The sequence below is a fragment of the Coregonus clupeaformis genome, chromosome 12, assembly GCF_020615455.1.
Source record: "Coregonus clupeaformis isolate EN_2021a chromosome 12, ASM2061545v1, whole genome shotgun sequence".
Classification (NCBI taxonomy): Eukaryota; Metazoa; Chordata; class Actinopteri; order Salmoniformes; family Salmonidae; genus Coregonus; species Coregonus clupeaformis.
This window is the reverse complement of record NC_059203.1, coordinates 55,296,384-55,311,457: the sequence shown is the minus strand read 5'-3', so window position 1 is coordinate 55,311,457 and position 15,074 is coordinate 55,296,384. Positions and strand designations below refer to the sequence as shown.

General features: G+C 46.5%; 1 protein-coding gene across 1 annotated transcript in view; it reads left to right on the top strand.

Moving 5' to 3' along the window:
* Positions 1-2,170: 2,170 nt before the first annotated feature.
* LOC123492057 (CMP-N-acetylneuraminate-beta-galactosamide-alpha-2,3-sialyltransferase 2-like) overlaps positions 2,171-15,074 on the top strand; it is a 40,453-nt gene continuing 27,549 nt past the window's right edge. The window contains exon 1 of the mRNA XM_045223967.1: positions 2,171-2,229. The gene's annotated coding sequence lies outside the window, so the exon portion shown is untranslated. The remainder of the gene's footprint in view (positions 2,230-15,074) is intronic.

The window sequence follows — 15,074 nt, the reverse complement described above, 5'->3', positions numbered from 1 at the left end:
TCACCGCAACAAAGGGACAATGGACGGGGCCATGTACCGTCAAATCTTGGGTGAGAACCTCCTTCCGTCAGCCAGGGCATTGAAAATGGGTCGTGGATGGGTATTCCAGCATGACAATGACCCAAAACACACGGCCAAGGCAACAAAGGAGTGGCTCAAGAAGAAGCACATTAAGGTCCTGGAGTGGCCTAGCCAGTCTCCAGACCTTAATCCCATAGAAAATCTGTGGAGGGAGCTGAAGGTTCGAGTTGCCAAACGTCAGCCTCGAAAACTTAATGACTTGGAGAAGATCTTCAAAGAGGAGTGGGACAAAATCCCTCCTGAGATGTGTGCAAACCTGGTGGCCAACTACAAGAAACGTCTGACCTCTGTGATTGCCAACAAGGGTTTTTCCACCAAGTACTGTTTTTCCACCAAGTCATGTTTTGCAGAGGGGTCAAATACTTATTTCCCTCATTAAAATGCAAATCAATTTATAACATTTTTGACATGCGTTTTTCTGGATTTTTTTGTTGTTATTCTGTCTCTCACTGTTCAAATAAACCTACCATTAAAATTATAGACTGATCATTTCTTTGTCAGTGGGCAAACTTACAAAATCAGCAGGGGATCAAATACTTTTTTCCCTCACTGTAAGTGTTGATCAAGTCTGTTTTTCTTATGGTCAATGCCAAACTTAAATGTGCCAGAGTAAGTCAAGACTGCATGGATCTGGAGGGAACGAAAGAGTAGGATGAGAGTCATTTGATGTGACTGAGAGACGTGTTGCATCGACACAGACGTGGCTGTACATGTTGCCGTCTCTCCACACAAAAGAACAACAAATCTTACCCATAACCACTTCCATCTTATCATCTTCCACTAGCTGATGGCAAATCCTAAAACTGCTCCATCTCTCCACCAAAACACCTTGACACCGTGGGCAGTTAAGTTTGAACCTCATATGTTTTATGTTGTTATGTGTCTTGTATATACCAATTCGGCACCACACAGAAAGTTCCCTCAGGGAATTTGAATTGAAACACTTTGACTAACGCAAGGGCCTTCTTTGTTCCCCCATTCCTCCTGTCTGTCAGTTCCTAAGGTGCCCAGGCACATACTGGCTCTCTGTACCCCACCCCCACCTCCTCTTCACCCAGCTTATCATACAGTCTTCACAGCTGGTGTCTTTCACAAAAACACAGCCATTGCTGTAGATATTTTACCCAATTGCACAATTCTAAACCAAATTAGAACAGACAAGTGATTACTGATTAAAAGTAATCGTTCATTTCTTTTTCATGAATAAATAATTATTGTTTTGACCAGAAACTTCATAAATTCATAAATTCATACTTATCCCATTTTAAGAGCAATATTTTGTTTTCATCACCACTTATTAATAATAATCATCTTTCTCTGCGGTCTCAATATTTGTTTAGTGTCAGTCTTTCCTTAGAAATTTGTTCAGAGGCACTGCTAATGACTATCGAAGCAATGCATTCAGTGACCAGGTTGATGACATTGACAAAATGTAAGAACCAAATGACTATGACTGGAGCCCCATTTATACCTGGTTCTAACTTGATTGTGCCCACATTTTTAGACAGGTGTAGAGAATCAAAAGACACATTGTGATATGATTGTGATCAGTTCTTCCTGCCAACCTCTGGAGGTAGTCAGGCACACATTGTGTCTGGATATCTTACAAGTGTAGACGGATTTGGACAGTGAAACCATTTAAATCATAATTATTCCGCCCTCTAAAATCATTGACAGGTGGCACCATTGACTTATGGCATCAATATGTGTCAAAATAAATATTATTTTGAAAGAATATCTGTGAAATTATTTGCATACAGGGAGGGACCAGGATATCAGGTCACAATGCGGACACATTGGACGGATAAGAGACACATTTTAATACCATGTGTAGACGCATGTCTGAAAATGTGGCCACAATCAGAATGTGGACAAGATCTGGACAGAGGACACATATTAGAACCGGGTATGAATGAGGCTTGGGACTGGGAAGTGCATTAGTCTTTTGAAAGTGAACTAAAGTGGACAAAAAAATCTCTGCTCCACCTCTTTGGATAGAAAAAAAGAGCCTCTTACATACTGACATGCCCCCTCACGTCATAATCTAAACCATCTTGTGCAGATTACACTCCCCCACAGTACAAGGAATGGGAAATACAGCCAGTCTGGAGCTACAGCCAGGACTCCCATTCTCAGGCTTCAAACAAGGTAACCATGCCTCTCTTTTTCTCTCGTTCTCAAACTAAAAGAGCAGTTATTTTTCTTTCTTTTGGCATTCTATACATATATTCATATTGATTAGAATTAATCATACTTTCACATTGTCTCTCTCACTCAGACAAACTGACTAAAAAGCATGTCTGTTCATTTTGAACATGAGTAATTTCCTGTGTATTGCTCTCTTCTTGGAAAAAACAGCCAAACCACCCAAAGTTTCATTATAGAAGTACACTGAGGTTTTGGTCCAGGTGCTATTTCTTGCTAAGGGGCAAAGACAAAATCTCTATTAGATGGTGCATTTTCAATCATTTCCATTTCTGTTATGGTGAAGCTGGCATTTTGATTGTAATATGATTCATATTATTAGGACTTATTTGGATTTTTCAAAATACTCAATACCAAATGTTTTTTTGTGTCAATTCAATTCAAAAGTCTCCTTGTGTGACTAAGTTACTCAACACAGAAAACAGACAATGATTATCATCATATTCGTTCACTATATCATTGTCAATCAAAACAGGGGCCAAGTGTGGACGCGACATAACAGTGTTATCCCTAGGTAGTCATTTATCTCATTTGAACGTTTTCAAAGTGTCCCATCCAATGTTAAAATTGTGCTTTATTTGTTTTAAGAGAAAAAAGTATTTGTGAAAAGGCAGGGGGCCAAAAATATAATTTGGACAGCAAAAAGGACAATGCTAGTGGGATTTGAGTTCTATTAGATTTTTTTATTTCTAATCATAGAGCTCTGAGAAAGCACATTTCATTGAAAACATCCTGTTCACCAGTGTGTAACAGCTGTATGCAAATCAAAGTTAAACACAAAGAACAGTATATGATGTCCCAAAAATGTAATACAAAACCCTATGTGCCCCAAACTCTATGGCATGGTACTACATTACAGAGAAGATGTACAATGTTTTGCAAAAGTATTCATCCCCCTTGGCGTTTTTCCTATTTTGTTGCATTACAACCTGTAATTTAAATGTATTTTTATTTGGATTTCATGTACCATGGACATTGGTGAAGTGAAATGAAAATAATTACTTGTTTATATTGTGCATATGTATTCACCCCCTTTGCTATGAAGACCCTAAATAAGATATGGTGCAACCAATTACCTTCAGATATCACATAATTTGTTAAATAAAGTCTGCCAGTGTGCAATCTAAGTGTCACATGATCTGTCACATGATCTCAGTATATATACACCTGTTCTGAAAGGCCCCAGCGTCTGCAAAACCACTAAGCAAGGGGCACCACCAAGCAAGCGGCACCATGAAGACCAAGGAGATCTCCAAACAGGTCAGGGACAAAGTTGTGGAGAAGTACAGATCAGGGTTGGGTTATAAAAAATATCAGAAACTTTGAACATCCCACGGAGCACCATTAAATCCATTATTAAAAAATTGAAAGAATATGGCACCACAACAAACCTGCCAAGAGAGGGCCGCCCACCAAAACTCACGGAACACGCAAGGAGGACATTAATCAGAGAGGCAACAAAGAGACCAAAGATAACGCTTAAGGAGCTGCAAAGCTCCACAGCTGAGATTGGAGTATCTGTCCATAGGACCACTTTAAGATGTACACTCCACAGAGCTGGGCTTTATGGAAGAGTGGCCAGAAAAAAGCCATTGCTTAAAGAAAAAAATAAGCAAACACGTTTGATGTTCGCCAAAAGGCATGTGGGAGACTCCCCAAACATATGGAAGAAGGTACTCTTGTCAGATAAGACAAAAATTGAGCTTTTTGGCCATCATGGAAAACACTATGTCTGGAGCAAACCCAACACTCTCATCACCGCGAGAACACCATCCCCACCATGAAGCATGGTGGTGGCAGCATCATGCTGTGGGGATGTTTTTCATCGGCAGGGACTGGGAAACTGGTCAGAATTGAAGGAATGATGGATGGCGCTAAATAAAGGGAAATTCTTGAGGGAAATCTGTTTCAGTCTTCCAGAGATTTGAGACTGGGACGGAGGTTCTCCTTCCAGCAAGACAATGACCCTAAGCATACTGCTAAAGCAACACTCAAGTGGTTTAAGGGGAAACATTTAAATGTCTTGGAAATCCAATTGAGAATCTGTAGTATGACTTAAAGATTGATGTACACCAGCGGAACCCATCCAACTTGAAGGAGCTGGAGCAGTTTTGCCTTGAAGAATGAGCAAATATCCCAGTGGTTAGATGTGCCAAGCTTATAGAGACATACCCCAAGAGACTTGCAGCTGTAATTGCTGCAAAAGGTGTTTCTACAAAGTATTGACTTTGGGGGGTGAATAGTTATTCACACTCAAAGTTTGTTTCACCCTAGAAAATATTTTGCATCTTCAAAGTGGTAGGCAAGTAGTGTAAATAAAATGATACAAACCCCCAAGAAATCCATTTTAATTACAGGTTGTAAGGCAACAAAATAGGAAAAATGCCAAGGGGGGTGAATACAAGCCACTGTATATGGCCGGACGTTTCACTGTATTTTTTAAAATTTGTATCATGTTAATTATTAGCCAATGTCATTTATACCCACTTGGGCCTACATTTATAACTGTCACTTTAGTGTTAGTTTCCTTACATTTTGCATAATTCCATTAGCCTACATCGTTAGTTTACGTTTCTTTCCTCTGTCACGTTCATGTGGTTGTTCCTGAGGATCGCTGGCAATAGTGGATCATATTAGGCTAACGTATTACAAGTTGTGCAATGATTTGGGACATGTAGCCTATTAGAATCATTATGGAACGCAGACCATACATAGCAGTTGTCACGGCTGTCAGTGAGATGCGGTTGAAGAAGTCAGGCGCAGGACACGGAACTCTCGGAAACATACTTTAATCCGATTTTGAAAAGATGAACACAGAATAACTCCACACAGGGAGGAAAATACCCACTCACAAACGACATACGTGAAGGGAAACAATCACACACAAGATAACGATGGAGACAGGGGTAATTATAGGGCAACAATCAAACATAATGATGAACAGGTGTAAACAATACAGACAAGACTAGACAGACACCGATAACATCGATCGGCAGTAGCTAGTACTCCGGGGACGACGAACGCCGAAGCCTGCCCGAGCAAGGAGGAGGAGCAGCCTCGGCAGAATCCGTGACAGTACCCCCCCTTGACGCGCTGCTCCAGCCGTGCGCCGACCCCGGCCTCAGGGACGGCCAGGAGGACGCGGAGCAGGGCGAGTCGGATGACTCCGGTGGAACTCTGTCAACAGGGAGGGATCTAGGATGTCCCTCCTAGGGACCCAGCACCGTTCCCACTCCACGAGATACTGCAGACCCCCCATCCGATGCCTCGAATCCACGATGGAACGGACTGAGTACGCCGGAGCCCCTTCGATGTCTAGTGGGGGCGGAGGGGCCTCTCGTATCTCATTCTCCTGGAGTGGACCAGCTACCACCGGCCTGAGGAGAGACACATAGAACGAGGGGTTAATACGATAATTAATAGGCAGTTTTAACCTATAACATACCTCATTCAATCTCCTCAGGACTTTAAATGGCCCCACAAACCGCCGACCCAGCTTCCGGCAGGGCAGGTGAGAGCCAGACCAGACCCGTTTCGGGTCGAGAGCCAGACCCGATCTCCCGGTGCATAAACCGGACCCTCACTGCGGTGGCGATCGGCGCTCGCCTTTTTCCGTCTGATGGCCCGCTGCAGATGGACATGCGCAGCGTTCCATGTCTCCTCCGAGCGCCGAAACCATTCATCCACCGCAGGGGCCTCGATCTGGCTCTGATGCCAGGGTGCCAGAACCGGCTGATAGCCCAACACACACTGGAAAGGCGTAAGATTAGTGGAGGAGTGGCGGAGTGAGTTTTGGGCTATCTCTGCCCAGGGAATATACCCCGACCACTCCTCCTGCCGGTCCTGGCAATAGGACCTCAGAAACCTACCCACATCTTGGTTTACTCTCTCCACCTGCCCATTACTCTCAGGGTGAAAACCCGAGGTAAGGCTGATCGAGACCCCTAAACATTCCATAAACGCCCTTCACACTCTAGAGGTGAACTGGGGACCCCGATCAGACACTATATCCTCAGGCACGCCGTAGTGCCGGAAAACGTGAGTAAACAGGGCCTCGGCTGTTTGTAGGGCTGTAGGAAGACCTGGCATAGGGATGAGATGGCAGGCCTTAGAAAACCGATCCACAACGACCAAGATCGTGGTATTCCCCTGGGAGGGGGGAAGGTCCGTGACAAAATCCACCGACAGGTGAGACCACGGCCGTTGTGGAACGGGTAGGGGTTGTAACTTCCCTCTGGGCAGGTGTCTAGGTGCCTTACACTGGGCGCACACCGAGCAGGAAGAAACGTAAACCCTCACGTCCCTGGCTACGGTGGGCCACCAGTACTTCCCGCTAAGACAGTGCACTGTCCGACCAATACCAGGATGACCAGAGGAGGGTGACGTGTGAGCCCAATAAATCAGTCGGTCACGGACCTCGAGCGGCACGTACCTCCGTCCCTGGGGACACTCTGGGGGAGTAGAGTCGGTACATAACGCCCGCTCGATTTCCGTGTCGACCTCCCACACCACCGGTGCCACTAGACAAGACTCCGGTAGTATGGGAGTGGGCTCAATGGACCTCTCCTCTGTGTCATATCGTCGGGACAGGGCGTCTGCCTTAGCGTTCTGTGACCCTGGGATATAAGTGATCTTAAATACAAACCGGGCAAGAAACATGGCCCACCTAGCCTGACGAGGGTTCAGTCTCTTCGCTGCCCGGATGTACTCCAGGTTACGATGGTCAGTCAGAATGAGAAAAGGGTGGTTAGCCCCCTCAAGCCAATGTTCCACCGCTAGCAGCTCCCTGTCAACCACGTCATTATTGCGTTCCGCCGGACTGAGCTTCTTGGAACAGAAAGCACAGGGGCAGAGTTTTGGAGGCGTGCCCGAGCGCTGAGACAGTATAGCACCGATCCCCGCCTCGGACGCATCCACCTCCACTTGGAACGCCAAAGAGGGATCCGGATGTGCCAGCACCAGAGCCGAGGTGAACAGGTCCTTCAAATGACTAAACGCCCTGTCCGCCTCAGCCGACCACTACAAACGCACCGGGCCCCCCTTTAGCAGGGAGGTAATGGGAGCTGCTACCTGTCCAAAACCCCGGATAAACCTCTGGTAGTAATTGGCAAAACCCAAAAAACGCTGCAGCTCCTTTACCGTAGTGGGAGTCTGCCAATTACGCACGACTGAAACGCGGTCAACCTCCATCTCCACCCCTGATGCAGACAACCGGTGCCCCAGGAAGGAGATGGACTCCTGGAAAAACAGACATTTCTCTGCCTTCACATACAGGTCATGCTCCAACAGTCTACCCAGCACCCAACGTACCAGGGACACATGCTCGGTACGTGTAGCGGAGTATATCAGAATGTCATCAATATACACCACTACCCCCTATCCATGCAAATCCCGGAAAATCTCGTCCACAAATGATTGGAAGACTGAAGGAGCATTCATTAGACCGTATGGCATGACGAGGTACTCATAGTGACCCGAGGTGGTACTGAATGCTGTCTTCCACTCATCTCCTTCCTGAATGCGCACCAGGTTGTAAGCGCTCCTGAGATCCAATTTTGTGAAGAAGCGCGCCCCGTGTAATGACTCCGTCATACTAGCAATCAGAGGGAGAGGATAGCTGTATTTAATAGTGATCTGATTGAGACCACGGTAATCAATACACGGGCGTAAACCCCCATCCTTCTTCTTCACAAAAAAGAAACTCGAGGACGCAGGGGAAGTGGACGGCCGTATGTATCCCTGTCTCAAGGATTCGGTGATGTATGTCTCCATAGCGGCCGTCTCCTCCTGAGACAGAGGATACACATGACTACGAGGGAGCGCAGCGCCAACCTGGAGGTCTATCGCACAATCCCCCTGACGATGAGGTGGTAATTGAGTCGCCTTCTTCTTACAGAAGGCGCGTGCCAAATCGGCATACTCAGGAGGAATGTGCATTTTGGGCAATTGGTTTGGACTTTCCACCGTCGTTGCCCCTACGGAAACACCTACACACCGCCCCACACACTGATCAGACCATCCCTTGAGAGCCCTCTGTTGCCATGAAATGTTGGGGTCATGAGATGTTAACCAGGGAAGCCCCAACACCACAGGAAATGCAGGAGAGTCAATTAAATACAACTGTATAGTCTCCTCATGACCCTTCTGCGTCTTCATCTTCAGTGGCGCTGTGACCTCCCTAATCAGGCCGGCTATCCAGGGCATGGATAGGGAAGGGCACATCGACTGGTAATATAGGGATTCCTAACTTATAAGAGAAATGGCGATCGATAAAATTCCCAGCTGCGCCTGAATCGACTAGCGCCTTATGCTGGGAGTAAGAAGAAACCTCTGGAAACAGAACTTGAATACACATATGAACAACAGAGAGCTCTGGGTGAGTTGGGGCCTTACTCACCTGGAATGACTCATCAGTGCGTTGCCTGCTGCCTCGATTCCGAGGAGACCCTCCCCAGCACCGAACCGCCGTGTGTCCTCGGCGGCCACAGTTGGTGCAGGGGACAGCCCCTCTCCTGGCCTCCCTACTACCAGCACCCCCGAGCTCCATAGGGCTCGGCTCGGAAGTGCTGGGGGATGGAATGGACGGCCTCAGCTCCGGACGTCCGCGGGTAGCCAACAGGGTATCCAGGCGAATCGACATGTCCACCAGCTGATCGAAGCTTAGGTTGGTGTCCCTGCAGGCCAACTCTCGACGAACGTCCTCTCTTAAGCTACACCTGTAGTGGTCGATGAGGACCCTCTCATTCCATCCCGAATTTGCAGCCAGAGTCCGGAAGTCCAGTGCGAATTCCTGCACGCTCCTCCTCCCCTGTCTGAGGTGGAACAGACGCTCACCCGCCGCCTTCCCCTCCGGGGGATGATCGAACACCGCCCTGAAGCGGCGGGTGAACTCCGCATAGTTCACAGTAGCGGCGTCTATTCCTCCCCACTCGGCGTTGGCCCACTCCAGTGCCTTGCCGGACAGACAGGAGATGAGGGCGGACACGCTCTCGTATCCCGAGGGTGCCGGGTGAATGGTTGCCAGGTAAAGTTCCACTTGGAGCAGGAAACCCTGACACCAGGCTGCGGTGCCATCATAAGCCCTCGGGAGCGAGAGCCGAATCCCACTGGACTCCTGATGTGAGACGATAGGAGTGGCTGATGGTGGTGGTATTGTTGGAGGAGGTGTGGGCAAACCTCCTCTCTCCCATCGTCCCAAGGTGTTCATCACCCTATCCTATGGCGGCACCAAGATCTTGAAGTATAGCTGCCTGTTGTAGGACGCGCTCCTCGAGTGATCCGGTCGGTGCCGTCGCTCCTGCTGACTCCATGTTGTGGTGTGTGATTCTGTCACGGCTGTCAGGGAGATGCGGTTGAAGAAGTCAGGCGCAGGACACGGAACTCTCGGAAACGTACTTTAATCCGATTTTGAAAAGATGAACACAGAATAACTCCACACAGGGAGGAAAATACCCGCTCACAAACGACATACGTGAAGGGAAACAATCACACACAAGATAACGATGGAGACAGGGGTAATTATTGGGCAACAATCAAACATAATGATGAACAGGTGTAAACAATACAGACAAGACTAGACAGACACCGATAACATCGATCGGCAGTAGCTAGTACTCCGGGGACGACGAACACCGAAGCCTGCCCGAGCAAGGAGGAGGAGCAGCCTCGGCAGAATCCGTGACAGCAGTTTAAACCTGGAGCCTGGCGCACGGTTCACACGACTGGACCGTTGTCATCACAGTTCCATGATTAGTGAAGATTATTTGGGTAGATTTATAGGACTACCCTATTGTACACTTTTCTCACCTTCCATTATTTAATGAATTAAACAATTGAATATGGCAACTTTCAAGATGAATCAAACCACTGTACTTTTGATTCACCAATATATTTTGTGCGTAAAGGCTCTCCAAACGTATTTTTCTTATTATTCATAAATACTTTCCTAACCCTAAATAATGTACAAGATCAGAGTATTTTTTAATCTACCAATTGGTGCTGAAAAGGAGACGAATATGCTCGTATTTACATGGCTTTCTTTCATTGATCCCTAATGTTCTGAACCGTTCTCTCCATATATTCTAGGGAGTCTGTCGAGAAAATTGTAATTAAAGGTATACCAAACTTAAAGTAATGTTTTTACATAAATGTACTGAAAACCCTATTGAATGAAAACTCCACAAGAAAATATGTTGGCCAGCAAGTGGGAGGGTTTTCAGTGGTTTAAACAAATGTATGCTGCGTGCGCAAGGGTACCACACCTGCAAAGCCCATTATGTACTTGCATAAGGTAAGTCTGAATACCAACTACTAAGAGGTGTGTAGGAAACGCGTACGTAGGAAATGTGTACATTTCCTAAGTCTGAATCGGGCCACCTGGGCCATCTAAATATATGCATATATTAAAATACTCTGATATACACAAAAAAAAAATGTATGCACGCACGACTGTAAGTCGCTTTGGATAAAAGCGTCTGCTAAATGGCATATTATTTATTTATTATTTATTTTATTTAGGCACATTTTTGGGTTAGGAAAGTATGATTCATAAAAAACAGGGTTTGCGAGCCTTTACCACAAAATATATTGATGAATAAAAAATACAGTGGTTTGATTCACCCTGAAAGTTGCTATATTAAAGTTCAATGCATGAAATATTTGAAGGTGGAAAAAAGTGTACAATAGGGGTTGAACAATAGTCCTATAAATCTACCTTAATCCTCACTAATCATGGAACTGTGCAACGGTCCAGTCGTGGTGAACCGTGCGCCAGGCTCCAGGTTTAAACTGCTACGTGTCTTCTGAGTTCCATAATGATTCAAATGGGCAACATGTCCCAAATTATTGTACAACGTCAGCCTAATATGATCCACTATTGCTAGCATCCCTCAGGAACAAATCAAATAAAATCAAATAAAATTTTATTGGTCACATGCGCCGAATACAACAGGTGCAGACATTACAGTGAAATGCTTACTTACAGCCCTTAACCAACAGTGCATTTATTTTAAACAAAAAAAGTAAAAATAAAACAACAACAAAAAAAGTGTTGAGAAAAAAAAGAGCAGAAGTAAAATAAAGTGACAGTAGGGAGGCTATATATACAGGGGGGTACCGTTGCAGAGTCAATGTGCGGGGGCACCGGCTAGTTGAGGTAGTTGAGGTAATATGTACATGTGGGTAGAGTTAAAGTGACTATGCATAAATACTTAACAGAGTAGCAGCAGCGTAAAAAGGATGGGGTGGGGGGGCAGTGCAAATAGTCCGGGTAGCCATGATTAGCTGTTCAGGAGTCTTATGGCTTGGGGGTAGAAGCTGTTGAGAAGTCTTTTGGACCTAGACTTGGAACACCGGTACCGCTTGCCGTGCGGTAGCAGAGAGAACAGTCTATGACTAGGGTGGCTGGAGTCTTTGACAATTTTGAGGGCCTTCCTCTGACACCGCCTGGTATAGAGGTCCTGGATGGCAGGAAGCTTTGCCCCAGTGATGTACTGGGCCGTACGCACTACCCTCTGTAGTGCCTTGCGGTCGGAGGCCAAGCAGTTGCCATACCAGGCGGTGATGCAACCAGTCAGGATGCTCTCGATGGTGCAGCTGTAGAATTTTTTTGAGGATCTGAGGACCCATGCCAAATCTTTTTAGTCTCCTGAGGGGGAATAGGCTTTGTCGTGCCCTCTTCACGACTGTCTTGGTGTGTTTGGACCATGATAGTTCGTTGGTGATGTGGACACCAAGGAACTTGAAGCTCTCAACCTGTTCCACTACAGCCCAGTCGATGAGAATGGGGGCGTGCTCAGTCCTCTTTTTTTTTTCCTGTAGTCCACAATCATCTCCTTTGTCTTGGTCACGTTGAGGGAGAGGTTGTTGTCCTGGCACCACACGGCCAGATCTCTGACCTCCTCCCCTATAGGCTGTCTCATCGTTGTCGGTGATCAGGCCTACCACTGTTGTGTCGTCGGCAAACTTAATGATGGTGTTGGAGTCGTGCCTGGCCATGCAGTCATGGGTGAACAGAGAGTACAGGAGGGGGACTGAGCACGCACCCCTGAGGGGCCCCCGTGTTGAGGATCAGTGTGGCAGATGTGTTGTTACCTACCCTTACCACCTGGGGGCAGCCCGTCAGGAAGTCCAGGATCCAGTTGCAGAGGGAGGTGTTTAGTCCCAGGATCCTTAGCTTAGTGATGAGCATAGAGGGCACTATGGTGTTGAATGCTGAGCTGTAGTCAATGAATAGCATTCTCACGTAGGTGTTCCTCTTGTCCAGGTGGGAAAGGGCAGTGTGGAGTGCAATAGAGATTGCATCATCTGTGGATCTGTTGGGGCGGTATGCAAATTGGAGTGGGTCTAGGGTTTCTGGGATAATGCTGTTGATGTGAGCCATGACCAGCCTTTCAAAGCACTTCATGGCTACAGACGTCAGTGCTACGGGTCGGTAGTCATTTAGGCAGGTTATCTTAGAGTCCTTGGGCACGGGGACTATGGTGGTCTGCTTGAAACATGTTGGTATTACAGACTCAGTCAGGGACATGTTGAAAATGTCAGTGAAGACACTTGCCAGTTGGTCAGCACATGATCGGAGTGCACGTCCTGGTAATCCGTCTGGCCCTGCGGCCTTGTGAATGTTGACCTGCTTAAAAGTCTTACTCACATCGGCTACGGAGAGCGTGATCACATAGTCATCCGGAACAGCTGGTGCTCTCATGCATGCTTCAGTGTTGCTTGCCTCGAAGCGAGCATAGAAGTGGTTTAGCTCGTCTGGTAGGCTTGTGTCACTGGGCAGCTCGCGGCTGTGCTTCCCTTTGTAGTCTGTAATAGTTTTCAAGCCCTGCCACATCCGACGAGCGTCAGAGCCAGTGTAGTACGATTCAATCTTAGACCTGTATTGACTCTTTGCCTGTTTGGTGGTTCGTCGGAGGTCATAGCGGGATTTCTTATAAGCGTCCGGGTTAGAGTCCCGTTCCTTGAAAGCGGCAGCTCTACCCTTTAGCTCAGTGCGGATGTTTCCTGTAATCCATGGCTTCTGGTTGGGGTATGTACGTACGGTCACTGTGGGGACGACATCATCGATGCACTTATTGATGAAGCCAGTGACTGATGTGGTGTACTCCTCAATGCTGTCTGAAGAATCCCGGAACATGTTCCAGTCTGTGCTAGCAAAACAGTCCTGTAGCTTAGCATCTGCGTCATCTGACCACTTTTTTTATTAACCGAAGTCACTGGTGCTTCCTGCTTTAGTTTTTGCTTATAAGCAGGAATCAGGAGGATAGAGTTATGGTCAGATTTGCCCAATGGAGGGCGAGGGAGAGCTTTGTATGCGTCTCTGTGTGTGGAGTAAAGGTGGTCTAGAGTTTTTTTCCCTCTGGTTGCACATTTAACATGCTGGTAGAAATTAGGTAGAACGGATTTAAGTTTCCCTGCATTAAAGTCCCCGGCCACTAGGAGCGCTGCATCTGGATGAGCGTTTTCCTGTTGATTAATGGCCTTGTACAACTCATTCAGTGCAATCTTAATTCCAGCATTGGTTTGTGGTGGTAAATAGACAGCTATGAAAAATATAGATGAAAACTATCTTGGTAAATAGTGTGGTCTACAGCTTATCATAAGATACTCTACCTCAGGCGAGCAAAACCTTGAGACTTCCTTAGTATTTGATTTTGTGCACCAGCTGTTGTTTACAAATATACACAGACCGCCACCCCTTGTCTTACCAGAGTCAGCCGTTCTGTCCTGCCGATGTAGCGTATAGCCTGCTAGCTGAATGTTATTATTGTCGTCGTTCAGCCACGACTCGTGAAACATAAGATATTACAGTTTTTAATGTCCCGTTGGTAGGATAACCGTAATCTTAAGTCGTCCACTTTATTTTCAAAAGATTGAACGTTGGCTAATAGGATTGATGGAAGAGGCAGTTTACTCGCTCGCCGTCGGATCCTTACAAGGCACCCCGATCTCTGTCCACGATATCTCCGTCTCTTCCTCACGCGAATGACGGGGATTTGGGCCTTGTCGGGTGTCTGTATGATATCCTTCGCGGCCGCCTCGTTGAAGAAAAAATCTTCGTCCAATACGAGGTGAGTAATCGCTGTCCTGATATCCAGAAGCTCTTTTTGGTTATAAGAGATGATGGCAGAAACATTATGTACAAAATAAATTACAAATAACGCGGAAAAACACACATAATAGTACAATTGGTTAGAGGGCTGTAAAACGGCAGCCATCTTCTCCGGCGCTGTTCCATCTTCCTCTGTTACAGACGTGACAGAGGAAAGAAAGGTAAATGGAATGGAATGGAATAATGCAATGTAAAATATAATAAGCACGGGTTTCCAAATTTCATCCCTGCAAATTATGAGGGCATACAATTCAAATTATGAATAACGGCACAGCTATTTATAGTCTACTTCACTGTGGAAAAGGGGCTGCAATACGTCATGTTGATATGATTTTCAGTTTGCCTCCATATGACTGGTTTCACATTCCTCTCCAGGGATCATAAGGAAAAATCTTCTAAAACGATTAGTTACCGGAGTGTAACTCCAGTTCTATGAGTGGAGCGGAGCCCCATAGGGGAGCTCTGCTCCTATTGGTTTACCCTCTGCCCTAAGGCAGCATCAGCCTGAGACAAAATTATGCACACACCTACAGCCAATAGGAGTACAGGTGTCCCTATAAGAGGGGATGCCTCCCCTCAATCAGCCTCCCGAGATATTTTTCTTCAGCGAGACTAGAGAGGGTCGGCAGGGCCTTAAGTCCTATGGGGCTCCGCTCCACTCATAGAACTGGAGTTA